The sequence below is a fragment of the Triticum urartu genome, chromosome 5 (genome assembly GCF_003073215.2).
Source record: "Triticum urartu cultivar G1812 chromosome 5, Tu2.1, whole genome shotgun sequence".
Taxonomy (NCBI): Eukaryota; Viridiplantae; Streptophyta; class Magnoliopsida; order Poales; family Poaceae; genus Triticum; species Triticum urartu.
In genome coordinates, this window is record NC_053026.1 from 167,703,912 (window position 1) to 167,731,052 (window position 27,141).

The following is a 27,141-nucleotide window of genomic DNA, read 5'->3' on the forward strand; positions in this document are numbered from 1 at the left end:
GAGTTCCACAACTCGGTGGGTCCGAGATGGTTTCGGCGGAAACCTAACCCTAAATTTTCAATTCAACTTTAATCTATAGAGTGTTTTGACTGGATAAGATCGTTTCAATTGTGGTAAGAATCATAATGAACACAATGTGCTAGGAATCGGACGGGGATAGCACTGTGATCGAGTCCATACCCTAGTTCGGTGATGAACTCGCTACGGCGGCAACGGCGGGGAAGAATTCCGTTGGCGGCGGCGGAGACCAGTGACAGGAGGCGGCTGGCGACGAGGAGGACGATCCGGAGACCCAGGAGGTAGAGCGAGCTATGCGCGGGCGAAGGGGTTTCGGAGAAATTTCCAAAATTTTGCCCGTGAGTATATATAGCCCGACCCTGTCGGTGTGACCGAGTGGAACAACTCGGTGGCACCGAGATTCATAACTAGAAGCAGTTACTGAAACTCGGTGTGACCGAAAGGTTCAAATTGGTTGCACTGAGATTGAAAACCTAGGTCGACTTAGTGATCTCGGTATGACCGAAATGGATGAATCGGTCAGACCGAAACGCACAAAGAAGTTTTGGAAGTTTAAGTCTATGACGAATCGGGGACTCCGAGTGCTCCTCACACAGAGTGGTTCAAATCTGACTTGATCAAATTTTGTGATGTAGCATGAATAGAGTTTGAGACGAGAAAAAGCATAGATAGCTAGAGACGGTTCTTAGGCATTCTTATCCATCCACTTGGCAAAAGAAAAGAAAACCAATCAATCAAAAAAACAAGTGGATGTCCTCGAATGAGTGAAATATGCAATCAACATGCTCACACAATAAAATGGCAATTGAAATATGTGGCAAAGCATGCACAACCAATTCTAGCATCTATCAAACAATTGGTGATGACTAGGTCATCTATATATGAGTATATTGACTTAGGAGTCAAATGAGAACATTTGATCATAGGTCATACTCATAGTTTAAGCACAAGTGGGGTTACCACTTTTACATAAAGCATTTGTTGTGTTCACACCATTAGAGTTGCTTTAGCTCAATTCTTAGAGTAAAGCTCCCCCTAGATGTGACATCCCCCCTAAGAGGGATGAACTAACCTTGGGTTTTGTCGATGATGACTTCATGTAGATGTTGAAGATGTGGATGCTCAATGTTGATGTAGATCATTTGGAGCTATCCATTGGAGTGAGTTGCACTTTCAATACCTACATGGGTTAGTCCCACAAGGAACAAACAAGGATATCCACAGACATAAAGTGATGCACACACAAGATGATGTCCACGAAAGCTTTTAGGTTACCTTGTCCCTTGTCTTACCAACAAGAGGGTTTGTGACTCCTTGAACTAGTGCAAGATGTGGAAGTTGATTGCACTTGTTCTCGCCAAGATGATAAGAGTGAAGTATGTTGGCGGAGTCACCCTCAAGAACTCTCTAGTTCTTCTTCTTCGGGATCCACACCATCTTGATGGGAATCCTCGGTGTTGTAGTTGTACTTGATGAAGTGGAACTTGAAGTAGTCTTGGGAACCCACTTGACCAAAGCCTTAGGTGCTTCTTCAAATGCATCAATTTCCTCTTGAAGCTTGTCCTTGCCTTTTTTCTTGTGGTCTTGTGGTGGAAGATCGTCTTGAGCTTGTGTCCCTTTGAGAGAAGTAGGATCATACTTCTCTTGTTGAGGAACAAACTTCGTCTTGGGGTATTGATCTTCTTCCCACTCAACTCCATTGGCATTGAACTTTCATTCAAAACCAACACCTTGATTCTTCCGGTGCCTTCCTTGCTTGCATACAATTTCCTCGAATTGCTTACTCCCGGCAAGGCTCTTGTAAACACCTATCTCTATAATTCCCTTCAATAAGCTATTTTCTTGCTCAAGTGTAACTTGGCTAAGAGAATCATTAGTGGAATCAAGAGAACTACTAGAAGCAACAATATTGGATTTAGCATGATTATTTTTACTACTAGAGGGAGAATCTTTCTTTTTCTTGTTACTAGACTTGACTTGAGGCATGTAAGTGGATAAGAGTAAACGCTTGGCAATGTAAGAAGAACTTTTCTTGCGAAGATCATCATTGATTGCTTTTAAGAACTCATGCTCTTGCTCAAGGTTGAGCTTTTGAAAGCGCAATTTCTCATGAGTCCTTAAAAGTTCTCGATGATCTCCTAAGATAGTTTCATGAGCTAACTTAAGAGTGTTTAGTTCTTTAGTTAGAGACTCAATCTTCTCCTTATCATTGTCATTTATTTTATCTTGATTAGCATGATTAATTGACGTTTCATCATAGTATTCATCACTAGAGTTGTCAACAAGTAAATCATCATCACCTAACAAGTCATCTTCATCACTATTGAAATCAACATACTCGGGGTGTGATACCTTTGGGCCTTTAGCCATGAAGCATGTTCCAACTCCTTCAATTGGTGAGTCAAATATGTCGTAGGAGTTGGTTGTCACAAGTGCTAGACCGGCAACACCTTCATCTTGAGTATATTCGGAGTCGGAGTGATAGCTTCTCTCGGAGTGGTTGTCGGAGTCGGAGCCGGATACCCATTCACCAACATGAGCTTGATGTCTTTGTTTTGTGTAGCTCCTTGATGACTTGTCCTTTCTTTCCGAATCCTTGCTTCTCCGTGAGGGTCTTCGTTCATAACGATCATCTCTACTCCTTCTTTCTCTAGGTGGTGATTCTTCTCTTCTACTTCTTCTCTTGGGAGAATCTTCTCTTCTCTTGTAGGGGGCCGTACACTCATTGGAATAGTGTCCGGGCCATCCACAATTGTATCAGTTTCGCTCTCGACTAGAAAATCTTTTGTCATTGTAGGACCTTGAATTGGAGCTTCTCTCTTTGCTTCTACTCTTGTAGAACTTGTTGAAGTTGTTCACCATTAAGCTCAATTCTTCATTGAAGGTTTGTTTCTCACTCGATGATGTGGGGGCTTCACATGAGGCTTTGTAAGCACCACTTGATTTGTTGTGAAGTTCCTCTTTATCCTTGAGTGACATCTCATGAGTAACAATTTCTTCCGATGACTTCCGTTGGCTTGAGATCTTTGTAATTGGGCATCATTTGGATCAATGTGCACACGGTATCATATTTTCCATCCAAGGCTCTTAGGATCTTCTTGATGATGAATCTATCGGTCATCTCTTCACTCCCTAAGCCGGCAATCTCATTTGTGATAAGAGCAAGCCTAGAGTACATTTCAGCGACACCTTCACCATCCTTCATTTTGAACTTGTCAAGTTGACTTTGAAGCACATCCAATTTCGATTCCTTGACGGAGTCGGTACCTTTGTGCATATCAATCAAAGTATCCCAAATTTCCTTTGCATTCTCAAGACGGCTAATTTTGTTGAATTCTTCGGGGCACAATCCGTTGAAGAGGATATCACAAGCTTGAGCGTTGTATTGCAGCATCTTCAACTCTTCCGCGGTAGCTTCACGGTTCGGTTCTTTCCCATCAAAGAATTCACCTTGCAAGCCAATACACACAATAGCCCAAACGGCAGGGTTATGTACAAGAATATGCATTTTTCATCTTATGCTTCTAACTAGCAAAATTAGTGCCATCAAAGTAAGGACCTCTACGGTGATAATTTCCCTCGCTAGACGCCATACTCTCCTAGGTTGTGAAACCAAGGCTATGATCACCAAAATCTATGGAAATCAAAGCAAATGGAGATCAAAGCTCTGATACCACTTGTAGGATTGAAAGTATGTCTAGAGGGGGGTGATTAGACTACTTGACCAAATAAAAATCTAGCCTTTTCCCAATTTTAGTTCTTGGCAGATTTTAGCTATCTTAGCACAAGTCAAGCAATCTCCACACAATTCAAGCAAGCATGCAAAAGAGTATATGAGCAGCGGAAAGTAAAGCATGCAACTTGCAAGAATGTAAAGGGAAGGGTTTGGAGGATTCAAACGCAATTGGAGACACAAATGTTTTGACTTTTTGTTTAGGTCATATGTGGATGTGGGAAGGTAGTTGAGGGTTTTGGAGCATATCACTAAGCACTTTGAGCAAGCAAGCCATTAAGCAACACCTCATCCCTCCTTGATAGTATTGGCTTTTCCTATAGACTCAATGTGATCTTGGATCACTAAAATATAAAATGTAGAGTCTTGAGCTTCAAGCTTGAGCCAAACTTTTTGTCCTTAGAATTTTGAGGGATCCACTTTCCTCATCCATGCCATGCCATTCATTGAGCTTTTCCTGAAATATTAATCTTGGAATAATGTTAGCTCAATGAGATATATGTTGTTTGGAATTACCAAAACCACCCAGGGATAGTTACACTTTCAAGAAGGAAAACAGAAAAGATACGAAGGTAAAAAGCTAGAGTCCTACAGCTCCGGCCTCAAACTGTTCTCATCATAATTTAATTAGTACGTCAAGGCGCATTGATATAGGTAGTGCTATAAGAAACAGGCTATTTTTCATGCCGAAACCAAGGGAGAGCTGCATGTGGGTCCTGAAAAATAGGTGAAGTTATCATTTAACGGAATCACCTAAAAAGGTCCCCCATATGTCTGCGTTTCTCGCCGTCTTGGTGTGTTTATCCTTCAAGAGGACCGATGACCAGACCATCAGATGGTGCATGTGGGATTGAGACCTAGAAAGGAAACAAGTAAAAGTAAAAGTATGTGTGTATCCGATGTCGGTTGAGCCGTACTACGGACCACAAGCTAGCCATGCCTCCGTCGATGCCCATGGGATTTTGAGTGTGTAGTTATGTACGCGCGGCACTAATGCCACCACTTGATCGGAACTGCGACGGAGGCCGGATTGCTAGTCGAGATGCTGGCGAGTTGAGCTCTCCTGCAGCAGAGTAGTTCGGACCCTCTTAACGGTGTCCGTCGGCTCGGCAGCCGAATTAAGGTTCTGCTTGAGAAGGCCCCTTTGTACTTCTACTGCTAAGGCTGTTGTGTGCTCTTCTGTACAGAGGGAGTGTTCCGTATTTCCATTGATCGTTATGATGCCTCGCGGACCGGGCATCTCGAGCTTGAGATAAGCATAGTGTGGTACTGTGTTGAATCGAGCAAACGCGGTTCGTTCGAGCAGTGCATGATAGCCGCTGCGGAATGGGACGATATCGAAGACTAACTCCTCGCTTTGGAAGATGTCTGGATATCCGAAGTCAACCTCTAATGTGATTGAGCCCGTACAGCGGGCCTCTACGCCTGGTATGACTCCTTTAAAGGTAGTCCTTGTAGGCTTGATCCTTGATGGGTTAATGCCCATTTTTCACGTTGTATCCTGATAGAGCAGATTAAGGCTGCTACCTCCGTTCATAAGGACGCGAGTCAGGTGGAACCCATCAATTATTGGGTCTAAGACCAGTGCGGCTGAGCCACCGTGACGAATACTGGTCGGATGATCCCGGTGATCAAAAGTGATCGGGCATGACGACCATGGATTGAATTTTGGGGCGACTGGCTCTATCGCGTAGACGTCCCTAAGCGCACGCTTGCGCTCCCTCTTGGGGATGTGGGTAGCGTATATCATGTTCACCGTTTTGACCTGAGGGGGAAACTTCTTCTGTCCCCCTGTGTTCGGTTGCTAGGGCTCTTCGTCATCGTCCTCGCTTTGCAATCCCTTTTCCCTATTCTCGGTGTTCAATTTGCCCGACTGTTTAAAAACCCAGCAATCTCTATTTGTATGATTGGGTGGCTTGTCTGGGGTGCCATGAATCTGCCACGGATGATCAAGTATGCCAGGACTCCCTCACCCGGCACACCCAATGGGTTGTTGATTCACCGTCTTCCTAAACACAGGCGGCCAGATCCACAATCGACATGGGCTGTTTACATGTATCTTTGAAGTTCTGGATAAACCGGGCTTTCAACTCGGCCCATGACCCGATGGAATTGGCAGGGAGCCCCTTCAACCAGGTGTGGGTTGTTCCTTCTAGCATCAGGGGAAAATACTTAGCACACGCAGCCTCGCTGACGTCCAGCAACTCTGTGGCCCTCTCATAACTCTCAATCCATGCCTCAGGACTTAAATTAGATGTATAGTTTGGCACCTTGCGAGGTCCTTTGAAATCTTTGGGCAGATGCTCATTACGTAGATACGGCACCAAGCATGGTACGGCCAAGTTTCTAAAGGTTAAACCTGGCTCAACAGAGGTGGTCGGACGGACCGGAGTTGGTTGATGAGCCGCATACTGAGCCGCCAGCTCGGCCTCTCGACGAGCTCTACCTTGATCCACCACGTCCTGAGCGTTTGCACCACCGCCCGCTGGGTCATGCCCATGGGGCGGGTTACGGTTCCGCCCACTTCTTGATATGGCCAGCTCATCGAGATGCCTGCTGTAACTCCGGCTCGGACGAGGGGTAGAACGAACTCGATCGCGGCTGTAGGAATATGCCTACTGTTGAAGCAACGATGTCTGAAGAAGTGATACGTCTCCAACGTATCTATAATTTTTGATTGCTCCATGCTATATTATCTACTGTTTTGAATGTTTATGGGCTTTATTATACACTTTTATATCATTTTTGGGACTAACCTATTAACCCAGAGGCCAGTGCCAGTTTCTATTTTTACCCTGTTTTAGGGTTTCGAAGAAAAGGAAAATCAAACGGAGTCCAATTGACCTGAAACTTCACGGAACTCATTTTTGGAAGGAAAGAAGCCCAGAAGACTTGGAGTGCACATCGGGGGCTCTACGAGGAGGTCACGAGGCAGGGGGCGCGCCCACCCCCCCACCCCCACCCTCGTGAGCCCCTAGTGGGCCCCCTGACGTACTTCTGCCGCCTATATATCTCCATATACCCTAAAAACATCCGAGAGCACAATAGATCGGGAGTTCCGCCGCCAGAAGCCTCCGTAGCCACCGAAAGCCAATCTAGACCCGTTCCGGCACCCTGCCGGAGGGGGCAATCCTTCTCCGGTGGCCATCTTCATCATCCCGGTGCTCTCCATGACAAGGAGGGAGTAGTTCTCCCTCGGGGCTGAGGGTATGTACCAGTAGCTATGTGTTTAATCTCTCTCTATCGTGTTCTTGATTTGGCACGATCTTGATGTATCGCGAGCTTTGCTATTATAGTTGGATCCTATGTTTCTCCTCCCCCTCTTCTCTCTTATAATGAATTGAGTTTCCCCTTTGGAGTTATGTTATCGGATTGAGTCTTTGAAGATTTGAGAACACTTGATGTATGTCTTGCGTGGGATAACCGTGGTGACAATGGGTTATTCTATTGATCCACTTGATGTATGTTTTGGTGATCAACTTGCGGGTTTCGTGACATTGGGAACCTATGCATAGGGGTTGGCACACGTTTTCGTCGTGATTCTCCGGTAGAAACTTTGGGGCACTCTTTGAGGTCCTTTGTGTTGGTTGAATAGATGAATCTGAGATTGTGTGATGCATATCGTATAATCATACCCACGGATACTTGAGGTGACAATGGAGTATCTAGGTGACATTAGGGTTTTGGTTGATTTGTGTCTTAAGGTGTTATTCTAGTACGAACTCTAGGGCTGTTTGTGACACTTATAGGAATAGCCCAACGGATTGATTGGAAATAATAACTTTGAGGTGGTTTCGTACCCTACCATAATCTCTTCGTTAGTTCTCCGCTATTAGTGACTTTGGAGTGACTCTTTGTTGCATGTTGAGGGATAATTTTATGATCCAATTATGTTAGTATTGTTGAGGGAACTTACACTAGCGAAAGTATGAACCCTAGGCCTTGTTTACCATCATTGCAATACCATTTACGCTCACTTTTATCATTAGTTACCTTGCTATTTTTATATTTTCAGATTACAAATACCTTTATCTACCATCCATATTGCACTTGTTTCACCATCTCTTCGCCGAACTAGTGCACCTATACAATTTACCATTGTATTGGGTGTGTTGGGGACACAAGAGACTCTTTGTTATTTGGTTGCAGGGTCGCTTGAGAGAGACCATCTTCATCCTATGCCTCCTACGAATTGATAAACCTTAGGTCATCCACTTGAGGGAAATTTGCTACTGTCCTACAAACCTCTGCACTTGGAGGCCCAACAACGTCTACAAGAAGAAGGTTGTGTAGTAGACATCAAGCTCTTTTCTGGCGCCGTTGCCGGGGAGGTGAGTGCTTGAAGGTATATCTTTAGATCTTGCAATCGAGTCTTTTAGTTTCTTGTTTTATCACTAGTTTAGTTTATAAAAGAAAATTACAAAAAAATGGAATTAAGTTTGTCTCATACGCTTCACCTTTTCAATATCTTTCGTGAGTATGATGGAAAGGATAATTGTGCTCAAGTGCTAGAAGAAGAAATCTATAAAATGTTTGGCACTAAATATTTGAATGATGAGAATGATTGCAATGTTGTTAGTATCAATTCCTTGAATATCCATGATGCTAATGATATGCAAAGCCACAAGCTTGGGGAAGCTACGTTTGATGAAGATGATATTTTTTGTCCCCCAGGTTTTGATGAGCAAATTTATTATGATGAAAGCATGCCTCCTATCTATTAATGATTATTGTGATGATACGTATGCTTTAAAGAATAATGATAACAATGAAACTTGTCATCTTGATTTGAATTTTCAATCCCATGATAGTTATTTTGTTGAGTTTGCTCCCACTATTATTCATGAGAAGAAATTTGCTTATGTGGAGAGTAATAAAAATTATATGGTTGTAGATCATGAAAAGAATGCTCTAGATGCTGGTTATATTGTTGAATTCATTCATGATGCTACTGAAAATTATTATGAGGGAGGAACATATGCTTGTCGGAATTGCAATAATATCAAGTTTCCTCTCTATGTGCTTAAAGTTTTGAAGTTATGCTTGTTTTACCTTCCTATGCAAGTTGATTCCTGTTCCCATAAGTTGTTTGCTCACAAAATCCCTATGCGTAGGATGTGGGTTAGGCTTAAATGTGCTAGTCATATTCTTCAAGATGCTCTCTTTATGTTACAATTCTTATCCTTTATGTGAGCATCATTGAAATCATCGTGCCTAGCTAGGGGCGTTAAACGATAGCGCTTGTTGGGAGGCAACCCAACTTTATTTTTATTCCTTGATTTTTGTTCATGTTTAGTAATAAATAATTCATCTAGCCTCTGTTTAGATGTGGTTTTATGCTTTTAATTGTGTTTGTGCCAAGTAGAACCTTTGGGAAGACTTTGGGAAAGTCTTGTTGATCATGCTGTAAAACACAGAAACTTTAGCGCTCACGAGAATTGCTGCCATTTTTATTTGGAGAGTGCTATTTAGTTAATTATTTTTTCATATGATTAATAGATAAATTCCTCAGGTCCATCAATTTATTTGAGAATTTTATGAGTTCCAGAAGTATACGTTTGATCCAGATTACTACAGACTGTTCTGTTTTTGAAAGATTCTGCTTTTCGTGTGTTGTTTGCTTATTTTGATGAATCTATGGCTAGTAAAATAGTTTATAAACCATAGATAAGTTGGAATACAGTAGGTTTAAAACCTATATAAATAAAGAATGATTCCATTACAGTACCTTGAAGTAATGTTTTGTTTTCTTTCGTTAACGGAGCTTAAGAGTTTTCTGTTAAGTTTTGTGTTGTGAAGTTTTCAAGTTTTGGGTAAGGATTCAATGGACTATGGAATAAGGAGTGGCAAGAGCCTAATCTTGGGGATTACCAAGGCACCCCAAGGTAATATTAAAGGACACACAAGAGCCTAAGCTTGGGGATGCCCCGGAAGGCATCCCCTCTTTCGTCTTCGTTCATCGGTAACTTTATTTGCAGCTATATTTTTATTCACCACATGACATGTGTTTTGCTTGGAGCGTCAATTTATTTTGTTAGGATTTGCTTGCTGATATTTAGAACAATGTTTTGCATCTTTTATTTCAATAAAAGTGGCATTGATAGCCTTTACTATGCCTATGTTACAAGTGTACATGTTGCTGTTTGAAAACAGAAAGTTTACTGCTGTTGCAATAATTCCCTAGAAAAGTCAAAATGTGATAAAATGTTGAAACCTTTTGCATATTAAGATATGATAAATTTACTACAGTGGGAATTTTCTTTCATAATTTTTAGAGCTAGGTAAGTATGGATGTTGCTGCATTCTTTACAGACTATCCTGTTTAGGCAGATTGCTGTTATGTTTGCATTGTTTGCATATGTTTGCTTCTTTAATGATTCTATTTGAGGATAGGACTATTAAATATGCAGAGGAATTTAGTATGAAATGTTGAATAATAATTTTAGTGATTTGCTACAGTAGAGTATGATAAGGTTTTTGCAATGGTTTATACTAACTTATCTCACGAGTCCTTGTTGAGTTTTGTGTGCATGAAGCTTTTGAGATTTAGGGAGACCGTGATATGAGAGGAATTAAGGAGACACAAAAGCTCAAGCTTGGGGATGCCCAAGGCATCCCAAGATAATATTTCAAGAAGTCTCAAGCATCTGAGCTTGGGGATGCCCCGGTTGGCATCCCACCTTTCTTCTTCAACAATTATCGGTTAGTTTCGGTTGATCCTAAGTTTTTGCTTCTTCACATGATGTTTGCCATTCTTAGAATGTCATTTTATTTTGCTTTGCTTGCTGTTTGAATAAAATACCAAGATCTGAAATTATTAAATGTTAGAGAGTATTCACATAGTTGCATAATTATTCGACTACTCATTGATCTTCACTTAAATCTTTCGGAGTAGTTTGTCATTTGCTCTAGTGCTTCACTTATATCTTTTAGAGCATGGTGGTAGTTTTATTTTGAAGAAATAGATGAACTCTCATGATTCACTTAGATTATTTTAAGAGTCTTAAATAGCATGGTAATTTGCTTAAAATCCTAATATACTAGGTATACAAGATTAATAATAAAATTCTCTTATGAGTGTTTTGAATACTAAGAGAAGTTTGATGCTTGATGATTGTTTTGAGATATGGAGGTAATAATATCAAAGTCGTGCTAGTTGAGTAGTTGTGAATTTGAGAAATACTTGTGTTGAAGTTTGTGATTCCCGTAGCATGCACGTATGGTGAACCGTTATGTGATGAAGTCGGAGCATGATTTATTTATTGATTGCCTTCCTTATGAGTGGCGGTCGGGGACGAGCGATGGTCTTTTCCTACCAATCTATCCCCCTAGGAGCATGCGTGTAGTACTTTGTTTTGATAACTAATAAATTCTTGCAATAAGTATGTGAGTTCTTTATGACTAATGTTGAGTCCATGGATTATACGCACTCTCACCCTTCCACCATTGCTAGACTCTCTAGTACCGCGCACCTTTCGCCGGTACCATAAACCCACCATATACCTTCCTCAAAACAGCCACCATACCTACCTATCATGGCATTTCCATAGCCATTCTGAGATATATTGCCATGCAACTTTCCACCGTTCCGTTATTATGACACGCTCCATCATTGTCATATTGCTTTGCATGATCATGCAGTTGACATTGTATTTGTGGCAAAGCCACCATTCATAATTCTTTCATACATGTCACTCTTGATTCATTGCATATCCCGATACACCGCCGGAGGCATTCACATAGAGTCATATTTTGTTCTAAGTATCAAGTTGTAATTGTTGAGTTGTAAGTAAATAGAAGTGTGATGATCATCATTTTTAGAGCATTATCCCAAGTGAGGAAAGGATGATGGAGACTATGATTCCCCCACAAGTCGGGATGAGAGTCCGGACGAAAAAAAAGAGGCCAAAGAAGCCCAAATAAAAAAAAGAGGCCATAAAAAAGGAGAAGGCCCAAATAAAAAAATAAAAAAATAAAAAAATGACAGAAAAAGAGAGAAGGGGCAATGCTACTATCCTTTTACCACACTTGTGCTTCAAAGTAGCACCATGATCTTCATGATAGAGAGTCTCCTATGTTGTCACTTTCATATACTAGTGGGAATCTTTCATTATAGAACTTGGCTTGTATATTCCAATGATGGGCTTCCTAAAAATGCCCTAGGTCTTCGTGAGCAAGCAAGTTGGATGCACACCCACTAGTTTCTTTTGTTGAGTTTTCATACATTTATAGCTCTAGTGCATCCGTTGCATGGCAATCCCTACTCACTCACATTGATATCTATTTATGGGCATCTCCATAGCCCATTAATACGCCTAGTTGATGTGAGACTATCTTCTCCTTTTTGTCTTCTCCACAACCACCATTCTATTCCACCTATAGTGCTATGTCCATGGCTCACACTCATATATTGCGTGAATATTGAAAAGGTTTGAGAACATCAAAAGTATGAAACAATTGGTTGGCTTGTCATCGGGGTTGTGCATGATTTAAATATTTTGTGTGGTGAAGATGGAGCATAGCCAGACTATATGATTTTGTAGGGATAGCTTTCTTTGGCCATGTTATTTTGAGAAGACATAATTGCTTAGTTAGTATGCTTGAAGTATTATTATTTCTATGTCAATATGAACTTTTGTCTTGAATCTTTCGGATCTGAATATTCATATCACAAGTAAGAAGAATTACATTGAAATTATACCAACTAGCATTCCACATCAAAAATTATCTTTTTATCATTTACCTACTCGAGGACGAGCAGGAATTAAGCTTGGGGATGCTGATATGTCTCCAACGTATCTATAATTTTTGATTGCTCCATGCTATATTATCTACTGTTTTGAATGTTTATGAGCTTTATTATACACTTTTATATCATTTTTGGGACTAACCTATTAACCCAGAGCCCAGTGCCAGTTTCTGTTTTTACCCTGTTTTAGGGTTTCGAAGAAAAGGAAAATCAAACGGAGTCCAATTGACCTGAAACTTCACGGAACTCATTTTTGGAAGGAAAGAAGCCCAGAAGACTTGGAGTGCACATCGGGGGCTCTACGAGGAGGTCACGAGGCAGGGGGGCGCCCCCCCACCCCCTGGGCGCGCCCTCCACCCTCGTGAGGCCCTCGTGGGCCCCCTGACGTACTTCTGCCGCCTATATATCTCCATATACCCTAAAAACATCCGAGAGCACAATAGATCGGGAGTTCCGCCGCCAGAAGCCTCCGTAGCCACCGAAAGCCAATCTAGACCCGTTCTGGCACACTGCCGGAGGGGGCAATCCTTCTCCGGTGGCCATATTCATCATCCCGGTGCTCTCCATGACGAGGAGGGAGTAGTTCTCCCTCGGGGCTGAGGGTATGTACTAGTAGCTATGTGTTTAATCTCTCTCTCTCTCGTGTTCTTGATTTGGCACGATCTTGATGTATCGCGAGCTTTGCTATTATAGTTGGATCCTATGTTTCTCCTCCCCCTCTTCTCTCTTGTAATGAATTGAGTTTCCCCTTTGGAGTTATGTTATCGGATTGAGTCTTTGAAGATTTGAGAACACTTGATGTATGTCTTGCGTGGGATAACCGTGGTGACAATGGGTTATTCTATTGATCCACTTGATGTATGTTTTGGTGATCAACTTGCGGGTTTCGTGACATTGGGAACCTATGCATAGGGATTGGCACACGTTTTCGTCATGATTCTCTGGTAGAAACTTTGGGGCACTCTTTGAGGTCCTTTGTGTTGGTTGAATAAATGAATCTGAGATTGTGTGATGCATATCGTATAATCATACTCACGGATACTTGAGGTGACAATGGAGTATCTAGGTGACATTAGGGTTTTGGTTGATTTGTGTCTTAAGGTGTTATTCTAGTATGAACTCTAGGGCTGTTTGTGACACTTATAGGAATAGCCCAACGGATTGATTGGAAAGAATAACTTTGAGGTGGTTTCGTACCCTACCATAATCTCTTCGTTCGTTCTCCGCTATTAGTGACTTTGGAGTGACTCTTTGTTGCATGTTGAGGGATAGTTTTATGATCCAATTATGTTAGTATTGTTGAGGGAACTTACACTAGCGAAAGTATGAACCCTAGGCCTTGTTTACTATCATTGCAATACCGTTTACGCTCACTTTTATCATTAGTTACCTTGCTGTTTTTATATTTTCAGATTACAAATACCTTTATCTATCATCCATATTGCACTTGTTTCACCATCTCTTCGCCGAACTAGTGCACCTATACAATTTACCATTGTATTGGGTGTGTTGGGGACACAAGAGACTCCTGTTATTTGGTTGCACGGTTGCTTGAGAGAGACCATCTTCATCCTACGCTTCCTACGGATTGATAAACCTTAGGTCATCCACTTGAGGGAAATTTGCTAGTGTCCTACAAACCTCTGCACTTGGAGGCCCAACAACGTCTACAAGAAGAAGGTTGTGTAGTAGACATTAAGAAGATCTCTAGCCCTCCTTGTCTCGACTGCCGTTGGTGATTCACCTTCAACCTGGATAGCTTCCAATCGAGATGCTGTCGCAATCATGTTATCCAAAGGTTGGAGTAATGACTCGGTGGCGTCGGCACATGCTATGGCGGGTTGTTGTTCTGACGAGGTGGATCCATCACGCACGGTTGAACTGGCGTACCCGTCCCCGGTGCTTCAACTCGGTTTACCCCTGCCGGGTTACTGGTTCCTGCTCCTGGCATGTTAAAAAGATCTATTGCTTCGTAAACTGACGGTGGACGGGTCTGATGCCTCCTCCTCATGACATCGTTTGAAGCATTCTGATCCAACATAAGCCGGCAAGACTTCGCCTGAATCCATTGTGACTGAACGTCCAAAGCAGCCCGTTCTTCAGCCATCTTAGCGCTTTCTGCATTTAGCTCCTCCTTAGCCTATGCTATCTCATCGCATAATCTTGTGATCATCGCGTTATGTTGATCTTGATTCGCCGGGTTAACCACCGTTGTTAACAGCATCGTCAATTTATCCAGCAAATCAGTTAAAGCTTGAGCCAGCGGGCGCTTAGGGCCTCCTGCCCTGGCAGCCGCTGCCGCCCCCGACCCGGAAACCAGCTCTGCCGTAATTGATGAGTGCTGCACAGGCTGTGTACCGGCCATGAAGATTGCAACTCGATTCGGCGGCTCACAGGGGTCCGGAATACTGTCGCCATCGGAACAGCCCCCAAGCCAGCCCTCTTGTAGTTGATACAACGATTCGGTCTCACCCGTAGATGACTCGCTGTCAGAGTAAACGACGGTCTCACCCCCAGATGCCGATCTTGTTGACGCTCAAAAGTGGCACGATCATAAAGCAGCATGCCGGGGCGAAAACCTTGCCGGGGTAAAATCTTGCCGGTGTGAAAGCTTGCCGGTGTGAAGGCTTGCCGGCATGGAAAGCTTGCCGGCACAGAAAGATCGCCGGTGTGGAAGCTTGCTGGTGTGAAATCTTGCCGGGGGAGAAACCTTATCAGGGAGGAACCCTTGCCGGAGTACAAACCTTGCCGGAGTGAAACCTTGCCGGTGTGAAAGCTTGCCGGGTAGAAACATTGCCGGTGTGGAAAGCTTACTCGGATGGAAAACTTGCCAGGTTGGAGGCTGTGATAGTCAATCGAACGAGAAGTTGAAGATGGGCTCAAAAGGTTATTCATATGATTTCGGATGGAAAAATGATCTACACGTGTTGTCTTCGTCTCGTCAAAATGATCGATTTTGATATAAAAATCGTTCAAATCCGAGTTCGTATGCAAAAGTTAGAGCAATCAGAGTGCAGCCCTGTCACGAGGCGAGATGTGGCGCGCCCCACCAGACACATGTCTGACGGGTAGCGCGAGGAAATAGCCTGTGTTGCGAGACCGATCTGACCCTCAAGATTATCTCTGATCAAAAAACCTTCAACATGAAAGTTGTTCGTCTCGTCGAAACAGTCAAGATTGCTTTTGGGCTTGTTTTCATCTGAGATCGTTTACCACCGCAAAAAAGACCCGCAATGTGCAGCCAGTTTAAACCGAACAGTTTTGGAAAGTTCGGATAAACCAGTCCGAATTTGACTAGGGTTTTGGACGTAAATTGATGTAATTTTCTTGTAAGGAAAGTCTAGATAAATTCTTTGCTTGTACGGGAAGTCCAGCCGCCTCTTATATATGTTGGGGGTGACGGCCGATTAGAACAACACACAATCAATCAATTCATCTACCACCTTTTATCTTTTATCTTTTCTCCTTAACCCTAGTTCTTCTTCTTCCTCGTTCTTCGTCTGTTCTTCTTCTTTGCAGGGCGGCGAACCTCGAGGCCCTAGGGGCGATCAGGTCGACCTAGGGCAGCCCATAGCCACCGCGCGCCCTGACGGGGTCCCTCCCGGGCGTGTGGGGTTTCGGGTCCTCAAAAGCACCCGCCAGATTGTCTTGCGTACCGCGCTTCTGGATGGGTCTCCTTCGACGCGAGCTGCGGTGCATCACCCTCGGTGTTGGAGGTACACGGTGACGTGTTCGTGTGCGAACACACTTTTTGGGGACTCCGTTGGGGACGAAGCTTTGAACGGTCTCCAGCCCGTTCTTGCTACGAAGAGATCGTCATCAAGTTGCTGCAATCTACAAAGGTAATATGAATACCCAATTCCCCTTTGTAGATGCAAATAATCCATATGTTGTTGCTAGATCACCTAATGAGCATAATGTATCGGCTAGCCCTAGTTTTATCAATCATGCATGTAATTATGCGCAAGGGCCGATGCAAAACAATCTTCATGCTTCAAATTCTTACAATTTTAGCAACGTACAAGATATGTATCAAAACTCCCATGCATCAGCAACCCCACAAATCCATATGCCGATGAACAACATGATGGGTTTGGCTAATCAATTTGAAACACCGCATGTTAAAATTTCCAATAGCATACAAGAAAGTGTTTCACCTTTTTATTCATCGGCAACTAATTTGCAATATGTGAATCCAACATTGCCGATGGATGGGAGAATTGGCCATGCTACTACTGGCTATTCGGCCAGTTACTCTCAACCATCATATGCTACACCTCATGTTAGTAATTTTTCGGCACCATACACAACTGTAGATGCTCATAATTCGGCTTCACACCTTTTTGATCATAGCCGAATAAATGTAAATTTTACGGGAGCGGTTGTGCCAAATATTGTAGAAGATGAGGTAGTGGTGGCTGCATTGAAGAGTTTAGCCCAAAATAAGAGGATTAGTGCTCTTTGCCTTGAACAACATGAAAAGGGGCTATTTCCTGATTATGCCGCAATAAAGGCTAGAGTTTTGCAAGAAGATGAATCTTTGCCAATAGATAAAATTGGCGAGCAAAAATATGGTTTGACAACAATGCATATGCCTTCACCTAGTACTACATCATATTATACACCCCCACTATTGCAAAATTTCGGCAACAACCATGTGTCATTGCCGAAAGAATCTAAAAGCATTGGGGGGCAATCGTATCCGGAGTGGGCTGAAATTGAGAAAAATCTTAAAGCCAACTTTGCCGCTCGCCGTCAGAAACAAATAGAAAAAGAATTGGCTCAGATAAAAGAAGGTTTGCCAATTGGTATTATCAATGAAAAGAAGGATGATTTGGAACTTAAAAGTGGTTTGGTTGAAAAAGTCGAATCAAGTAGCATATATTCCGAATCCATCAAATCCAAAGAGGCAAGCATTATTGAGAAAGGGCATGGCAAGCATAGCAAAACAACCGTGCTTGATTTTTCTGAAGTTAATGGAACGTACTTCCTGCCCTATGAGTTCCGTGCCATAGAAATTGACAAGCCTCAAGGACAAGAGCAGGTAGCCAAACAAAGTTCGGCTGATAAGGATCTTCAAGGTAATGATTCACGGAATAAAGAAAAAGATGATGAAGAGGCGTTGGGGAGCCACCCAAAGATGAAGAAAGATATTGTTCAAGCCACACCACTATCATGCTCTCCCAACATATTTGAAGAGGTATGTTTAGCAAGTAATTTACCTATTTTCAGATTTGGTCTAAACTTTATTGTTGATGCATTCATCAGAAAAATCCTCTTAAGTAATTTTGAAAGACCAATGAAGAAGGGTAATTTACTTGTTAGCAATAAAATTGTTATGGAACATATCGGTCAACCCATTGCGCCATTTATAAAGACCGATAGTGACTTATTATTACAGCCAAAGCTTTCCCCATTGCTTTATCTAAAGTTCATATCTATTTGGGTAGCTTTGCTTATTTCATACTTGGCTTGCACTTGGTCTCAATTGAGACATGTATGTTCTAACTATTTTCTTTTTAGAAATTTAAAGCCAAGGTTAAATTCTGTTGAGAAAACCGATGCTAGTATAATATCTTACCCAAAGACATCGGAAATAGAGTGCAAAACACAATGCATAGCCGAATGGCGTGGTGCTAAATCTGAACCATTCGTTTGCTTAATTCCAAAGCCGTTCTCACAGCAAGATCGGCTAGAAAATGAAAGGTTTACCTTTAATTCAAACATGTGTGATCGAATCTTTGATTTGTTGTTGAGGAATAATTATATTAGAACTCTTGATCACCATGTTGAGCCATCTGACCAGGGACGAATGTATTGTAAGTTGCATGATTCGTCCAAGCATAATTTTGAGGATTGTAACATGTTTCGTCAAATAGTTAAATCGGCCATTGATAAAGGACGATTGAAATTTGTTGAGACACCAAGAGATGACCAGTCTATTCCGATTGGTCCCGATGGTAGAAAGTTTTTGCATTGGCTGCTTCAAGCCGATCCATTTGAAGAGAAGGTAAAAACTGTAGGTGATGGGATCAAGCTTTCAAGTAAATAAGTTGTCGAAGAGCATAATGAACATAATCTTGAGGGCAAGAATTCCATTGAAGCTACAATGGAGACGCCAAGGACTGGGGGGCAGCAAGCAAATCCAACGATCGATGAAAGCAAACCAAAAGAAAACAAAGGCCGAAATAAGCGCAAGTGTAAAAGATCAAAAATCACCTTCACTGAACTATTGGAGAAATATCAAAAGAAGAATGAAGAGAAGAATGCTTATCGGCCTAATCATGCAAAGAAACCAAGATCACCCCCAAGGCGCAAATATGAGGATCGGTATTGGCAAAGTGAGAGTTTCAATGCAACATATTCATATCCTTATTTTGGGCCGCCAATGCCAATGTCGTGGATGACTCCCTATGCTCATGTAGATCCATATTCATCATGGGACAGGTATGATACAAGGGCACATTCTCCATCTTATTTTAGACCATCTCACCAATATTATGCAGCTCCGAGAAGATCAACATTTGAACAGTCACATGTTAAAGACCGTTTCAATTATAAGGAATCGGTCCGGACACCATGGATGAAAAAAGAGGTGGTCAAGCAAGTCTACCGCGTGAAAAGAGATGGTTGTAAGTGTGCTACTTCAGATTTGATCTCAAATAATAAAGAGCCAATTAAAGTGTTGACATTGGCTACAAAAGGCAATGAGACGAAGCAACCAATTATTGAGAGTCGAAGTGCCAAATCTGAAGAAAAGAAGTTGAGAGTGCACAAGGCCAAAAAGGAATTGCCATTGGTCAAAACAGAATCACAGCCGAGATGCCCACTTGGCTTATCGTATTGGCAAAAGAGGGAATTACACAAACTTAGTGCACAAGAACTTGAAGAAAGGAACATGGCATGGGTTCCCAAAGGAAGTGCTCAAAATAAGAATTATGTGCAAGCCTCCATTACAAGAAGTGCGGCAAAAGTGAAGAAGGAAAAGAGTAAAACTATGAAGGACCAAGCCGAAGGTTTCAACATCTTTGGTCTACACATTATCCATATTATTCAACTATGCCATTAATGCATATGCCATGGAATTCGTCATCGGGTATGATTGGTAACCCTCAATGGGCTTATTTTAATCCATGGATGCAATATAATTTCTTACGTCATGAAAGGGTATTACCAAGTCACTATACATTTGATTAGCTACAAGTTTGTTACTGATCCAAAGGGCCGAAATACTTGATTTGTCATTTCATTTGTTTATTTCGGCTATATGTGCTTTGAATGAAGTTTACATGGTAATGGCCGATATTTATCTATCGCCCTAAGAATATATCTGAGAATGGTCGGTGTGGTATTCTAACATCGTCCTTAGTTTGAGATAAGTGCTTGCAAAGGAATTTGTCAAATTGATGCCATTGAAGATATTATGCATAGACCAATTCACCAAAATTGCAAAGTGGACTTATGTTTTGATTGGGTGTGCTTTGGCTTATTGGTATTCAGAATTTATGTAAGGCCAACTCATGGTTGATTTTATTATTGAGCATCATATTGACATCATGCATAATATTGATTTCAGCTTGATCTCTCTAGAACCATGGAGATTATATATTGATGGTTAAATTTGTAGCAATGGCCAAGGTGTTGGTGTTGTTTATATATATCCTTATGGTGCTATTTTGTAAAGCCTCATGCCGCTTAAAATATTTTTGTACAAACAATCAAGCCGAATATGAAGCATTATTATTCGGCCTAGAGATGTTACTTGCTATAGGTGTTACACATATTGAGGCTTATGGTGATTCGTTGTTAGTAGTGCAACAAATATCCAAAGTCTTTCAATGCTTTAACGAATCACTTAATGTTTATCTTGATAAATGTCTAGATATAATTTCTACTTTGGATTATTTTAGCATTGCTCATATATCTAGACATGATAATTGGAAAGCAAATGAGATGGCACAACAAGCATCCGCCTATAATGTTGATCATGGCATGTTTCGTATTTCTGAAAAACCGATGTCTAGTCTTGCCAACATAGGGGAGGCCGAACTGGAGCCCACCGTTTCGGCCGCTAATGAAATATTCAATGCGGGAGAAAATCAAGACTGGAGGAAACCCATCATTGATTATTTGTGTGATCCTAGTAGAAGGGTGGACAGGGCTGTTCGGCGTATGGCTTTCAAATACACAATGAGAGATGATGGTCTCTATCGCCGAACTGTTGATGATGTTCTTTTAAAGTGCTTGGACGAGGACCAAGCGAGAATTGCTATGGGAGAGGTCCATGAAGGTATTTGTGGCACTCATCAGTCGGCTCCCAAGATGAAATGGTTACTACGACGTGCTGGGTTTTATTGGCCGACTATGATTAATGATTGCTTTAGATATTATAAAGGGTGTGAAGCTTGTCAAAAATTTGGTGATATTCAGTTGGCTCCTGCTGCTATGTTACATCCCATTATCAAGTTGTGGCCTTTCAGAGGATGGGGTTTAGACTTTATTGGACAAATTCATCCGTCTTCCTCAAAGGGGCATCGGTTCGTATTGGTGGCAACCGATTATTTCACTAAATGGTCTGAAGCAGTACCTCTCAAGAACATGACACATACGGAGGTGATTAAATTCATAACCGAGCACATTATTCATAGATTCGGCATTCCTCAAACATTGACTACAGATCAAGGCTCCTCTTTCATGTCACACCAAGTTAGAGAATTTGCCGAATCTTATAACATAAAATTGCTCAATTACTCTCCATATTATGCCCAAGCCAATGGACAAGTTGAGTGTAGCAATAAAATTTTAATCAAGCTCATCAAGAAGAAGATTGAGGATAATCCAAGGAGATGGCATGAGTTGTTGTCTGAAGCTTTATGGGCACATAGGATCTCAAGGCATGGTGCTACGAAGGTGACTCCATATGAGCTAGTATACGGTCAAGAGGCTGTTTTACCGATGGAAGTGAATTTGAATGCTTTGAGAATAGCCAAACAAAATGATTTATTGGCAGTAGACTTTTATAACTTAATGATGAACACTATTGATGAGGTTGCTGATAAACGTTTGGCTGCTTTGAAGGCCATAGAGAGGGACAAGTTGAGGGTAGCAAGGGCTTACAATAAGAAGGTTAAGTTGAAGAATTTTCAAGTTGGCGATCTCGTCTGGAAAGTAATTCTCCCGATTGGTTCAAGAGACAGAAAATTCAGGAAGTGGTCTCCAAGTTGGGAAGGTCCTTTTAGAATTACAAGAATAGTTCCCGGAAACTCTTATTTGGTGGAATCCGTACAAGGGGCACTGTTACCTCGAGCTCTCAATGCCAAGTACTTGAAGAAATACCACCCAAGTGTGTGGCAAGAAGCCTAAGTAGGCAATGGCCGATATATGATTATCGCCCTTAGCACACACATGGCCGATATATACTTATCGTCCTAAGAACATATAAATGGCCGATGGAGTGTTGACATCGTCCTTAGAACAAACTTGGTACAAGTATTTTTCGGCACGCTAGCTTTACCGAAAAACAGGGGGGCATGTGTTGATGCTCAAAAGTGGCACGATCATAAAGCAACATGCCGGGGCGAAAACCTTGCTGGGGTAAAATCTTGCCGGTGTGAAAGCTTGCCGGTGTGAAGGCTTGCCGGTGTGGAAAGCTTGCCGGCACAGAAAGATCGCCAGTGTGGAAGCTTGCCGGTGTGAAATCTTGCCGGGGGAGAAACCTTGTCAGGGAGGAACCCTTGCCGGAGTACAAACCTTGCTGGTGTGAAAGCTTGCCGGGTAGAAACATTGCCCGTGTGGAAAGCTTACTCGGATGGAAAACTTGCCGGGTTGGAGGCTGTGACAGTCAATCGAACGAGAAGTTGAAGATGGGCTCAAAAGGTTATTCATATGATCTCGGATGGAAAAATGATCTACACGGGTTGTCTTCGTCTCGTCGAAATGATCGATTCTGATATAAAAATCGTTCAAATCCGAGTTCGTATGCAAAAGTTAGAGCAATCGGAGTGCAGCCCTGTCACGAGGCGAGATGTGGCACGCCCCACCAGACACATGTCTGACGGGTAGCGCGAGGAAATAGCCTGTGTTGCGAGACCGATCTGACCCTCAAGATGATCTCTGATCAAAAAACCTTCAACATAAAAGTTGTTCGTCTCGTCGAAACGGTCAAGATTGCTTTTGGGCTTGTTTTCATCCGAGATTGTTTACCACCGCAAAAAAGACCCGCAAGGTGCAGCCAGTTTAAACGGAACGGTTTTGGAAAGTTCGGATAAACCAGTCTGAATTTGACTAGGGTTTTGGACGTAAATTGATGTAATTTTCTTGTAAGGAAAGCCTAGATAAATTCTTTGCTTGTACGGGAAGTCCAGCTGCCTCTTATATATGTTGGGGGTGACGGCCGATTATAACAACACACAATCGATCAATTCATCTACCACTTTTTATATTTTCTCCTTAACCCTAGTTCTTCTTCTTCCTCGTTCTTCGTCTGTTCTTCTTCTTTGCAGGGCAGCGAACCTCAAGGCCCTAGGGGCGATCAGGTTGACCTAGGGCAGCCCATAGCCACCGCGCGCCCTGATGGGGTCCCTCCCGGGCGTGTGGGTTTCGGGTCCTCAAAAGCACCCGCCGGATTGTCTTGCGTACCGCGCTTCCGGACGGGTCTCCTTTGACGCGAGCTACGGTGCATCACCCTCGGCGTTGGAGGTACACGGTGACGTGTTCGTGTGCGAACAGATCTATCCTCAGGTTCCGCTCCATGGATACATCCCACGAAGACACAATTCATGATGGGTCGTACCCGGACGGGTCTTGCACGCTGAGCCGTCTTGATGATGTCAGTGCAGATGTCCGGCTCAGGGCCCGGTTCGCCGATCTTGCTGATGAAGACGTGAATTCCGCCGAAGGGGACCCGGTACACGTACTCAATTGAGCCGGCGTCGGGGCCCCAGCCTGCATCGTCGATGTAGAGCTTGCCGCGGCGACTCTTGGTCATCCGGCCCACGGCGTATCCCCTAATCCCTTCGAAGTTGCCCTTTAATAACTCCAAACCATCGTGCGATAGCCCCACAGTGAGCGCCAACTGTCGTGGAATTGTCACGGTAGATGTCCTAGTGTGAGGGCTTAGTCGTGGAGCCATCGCGTTGAGGTTAGCTTAAAGGGGTTAATCAGGACAAAGGACACGGGGAGTTTATACTGGTTCGGCCCCTTACGATGAAGGTAAAAGCCTAGTCTAGTTTGTAGTTGGTATTGCTAGGGTTTCGATGAGTAGGGAGCGAATACGCTTGACCCGGCTGAGGGAGTCCTGGACTAAGGGGTCCTCGGGCGTCCGGCTTGTTGGCCATGGGCCGGACTGATGGGCTATGAAGATACGAAGACCGAAGACTGCACCCGTGTCCGGATAGGACTCTCCTTGGCGTGGAAGGCAAGCTTGGCGACCGGATATGTAGATTCCTTTCTTTCTAACCGACCTTGTGTAACCCTAGATCCTCCCGGTGTCTATATAAGCCGGAGGATTTAGTCCGGATAGAGGATACTCATTATCATAACCATACGAGCTAGACCTCTAGGGTTTAGCCATTATGATCTCGAGGTAGATCAACTCTTGTGATACTCCTATGAAGGAAATATGCCCTAGAGGCAATAATAAAGTTATTATTTATTTCCTTATATCATGATAAATGTTAATTATTCATGCTAGAAATGTATTTACCAGAAACATAATACATGTGTGAATACATAGACAAACAGAGTGTCACTAGTATGCCTCTACTTGACTAGCTTGTTGATCAAAGATGGTTATGTTTCCTAGCCATAGACATGAGTTGTCATTTGATTAACGGGATCACATCATTAGGAGAATGATGTGATTGACTTGACCCATTCCGTTAGCTTAGCACTTGATCGTTTAGTATGATTGCTATTGCTTTTTCATGACTTATACATGTTACTATGACTATGAGATTATGCAACTCCCGTTTACTGAAGGAACACTTTGTGTGCTACCAAACGTCACAACGTAACTGGGTGATTATAAAGGTGATCTACATGTGTCTCCGAAGGTACTTGTTGAGTTTGCGTATTTCGAGATTAGGATTTGTCACTCCGATTGTCGGAGAGGTATCTCTGGGCCCTCTCGGTAATGCACATCACTATAAGCTTGCAAGCAATGTGACTAATGAGTTAGTTGTAGGATGATGCATTACGAAACGAGTAAAGAGACTTGCCGGTAATGATATTGAACTAGGTATTGAGATACCGACGATCGAATCTCGGGCAAGTAACATACCGATGACAAAGGGAACAAACGTATGTTGTTATGCGGTTTCACCGATAAAGATCTTCGTAGAATATGTCAGAGCCAATATGAGCATCCAGGTTCCGCTATTGGTTATTGACTGGATACGTGTCTTGGTCATGTCTACATAGTTCTCGAACCCGTAGGGTCCGCACACTTAAAGTTTGTTGACGATCGGTATTATGAGTTTTTGTGTTTTGATGTACCGAAGGTAGTTCGGAGTCCCGGATATGATCACGTACATGATGAGGAGTCTCTAAATGGTCGATACGTAAAGATCGATATATTGGACGACTATATTCGGACACCGGAAGTGTTCCGAGTGGTTTCGGATAAAAACCGGAGTACCGGAGGGTTACCGGAACCCCCCGGGGGAGTTAATTGGTCCTCAAGGGCCATAGTGGGAGAAGAGGAGGGGTGGCCAGGGCAGCCGTGCGCCCGCTCCCCCTCTAGTACGAATTGGACAAGGAGGGGGGCACCCCCCCCTTTTTCCTTCTCCTCCTCTCTCCCTTCCTTCCCTCTCCTACTCCAACAAGGAAAAGGAGGAGTCCTACTCCCGCTGGGAGTAGGACTCCCCCCTGGCGTGCCCTCCTCCTAGCCGGCCGCCTCCCCCCTTGATCCTTTATATACGGGGGAGGGGGCACCCTAGAACACACAAGTTGATCTGTTGATCTATTCCAGCCATGTGCGGTGCCCCCCTCCACCATATTCCACCTCAGTTATATCGTAGTGGTGCTTAGGCGAAGCCCTGCGTCAGTAGCAACATCATCACCGTCATCACGTCATCGTGCTGACGGAACTCTCCCGTGAAGCTCTGCTGGATCGGAGTTCACGGGACGTCATCGAGCTGAACATGTGCTGAACTCAGAGGTGTCGTACGTTTGGTACTTGGATCGGTCGGATCGTGAACACGTACGACTACATCAACCGCGTTGTGCTAATGCTTCCGCTTTCGGTCTACGAGGGTACGTGGACACACTCTCCCCTCTCCTTGCTATGCATCACCATGATCCTAAGTGTGCGTAGGAATTTTTTTGAAATTACTACATTCCACAACAGTGGCATCCAAGCCTGGTTTTATGCGTAGATGTTATATGCATGAGTAGAACACAAGTGAGTTGTGGGCGATACAAGTCATACTGCTTACCAGCATGTCACACTTTGGTTTGGTGGTATTGTTGGATTAAGCGGCCCGGACCGACATTACGCGTACGCTTACGCGAGACTGGTTCTACCGATGTGCTTTGCACATAGGTGGCTGGCGGGTGTCAGTTTCTCCAACTTTAGTTGAACCGAGTATGGCTACGCCCGGTCCTTGATAAGGTTAAAACAGCACTAACTTGACGAACTATCGTTGTGGTTTTGATGCATAGGTAAGAACGGTTCTTGCTAAGCCCGTAGCAGCCACATAAAACTTGCAACAACAAAGTAGAGGGCGTCTAACTTGTTTTTGCAGGGTATGTTGTGATGTGATATGGTCAAGGCATGATGCTATATTGTATGAGATGATCATGTTTTGTAACCGAGTTATCGGCAACTGGCAGGAGCCATATGGTTGTCGCTTTATTGTATGCAATGGAATCGCCCTGTAATTGCTTTACTTTATCACTAAGCGGTAGCGATAGTCGTAGAAGCAATATTTGGCGAGACGACAATGATGCTATGATGGAGATCAAGGTGTCGCGCCGGTGACAATGGTGATCATGATGGTGCTTCAGAGATGGAGATCACAAGCACAAGATGATGATGGCCATATCATATCAGTTATATTGATTGCATGTGATGTTTATCTTTTATGCATCTTATTTTGCTTTGATTGGCGGTAGCATTATAAGATGATCTCTCACTAAATTTCAAGATAAAAGTGTTCTCCTTGAGTATGCACCGTTGCCAAAGTTCGTCGTGCCGAGACACCACATGATGATCGGGTGTGATAAGCTCTACGTTCATCTACAACGGGTGCAAGCCAGTTTTGCACACGCAGAATACTCGGGTTAAACTTGACGAGCCTAGCATATGCAGATATGGCCTCGGAACACTAAGGCTGAAAGGTCGAGCGTGAATCATATAGTAGATATGATCAACATAGTGATGTTCACCATTGAAAACTACTCCATCTCACGTGATGACCGGACATGGTTTAGTTGATTTGGATCACGTGATCACTTAGATGATTAGAGGAATGTCTATCTAAGTGGGAGTTCTTAAGTAATATGATTAATTGAACTTAAATTTATCATGAACGTGGTACCTGGTAGTATTTTGCTTGTCTATGTTGATTGTAGATAGATGGCCCGTGTTGTCGTTCCGTTGAATTTTAATGCGCTCCTTGAGAAAGCAAAGTTGAAATAT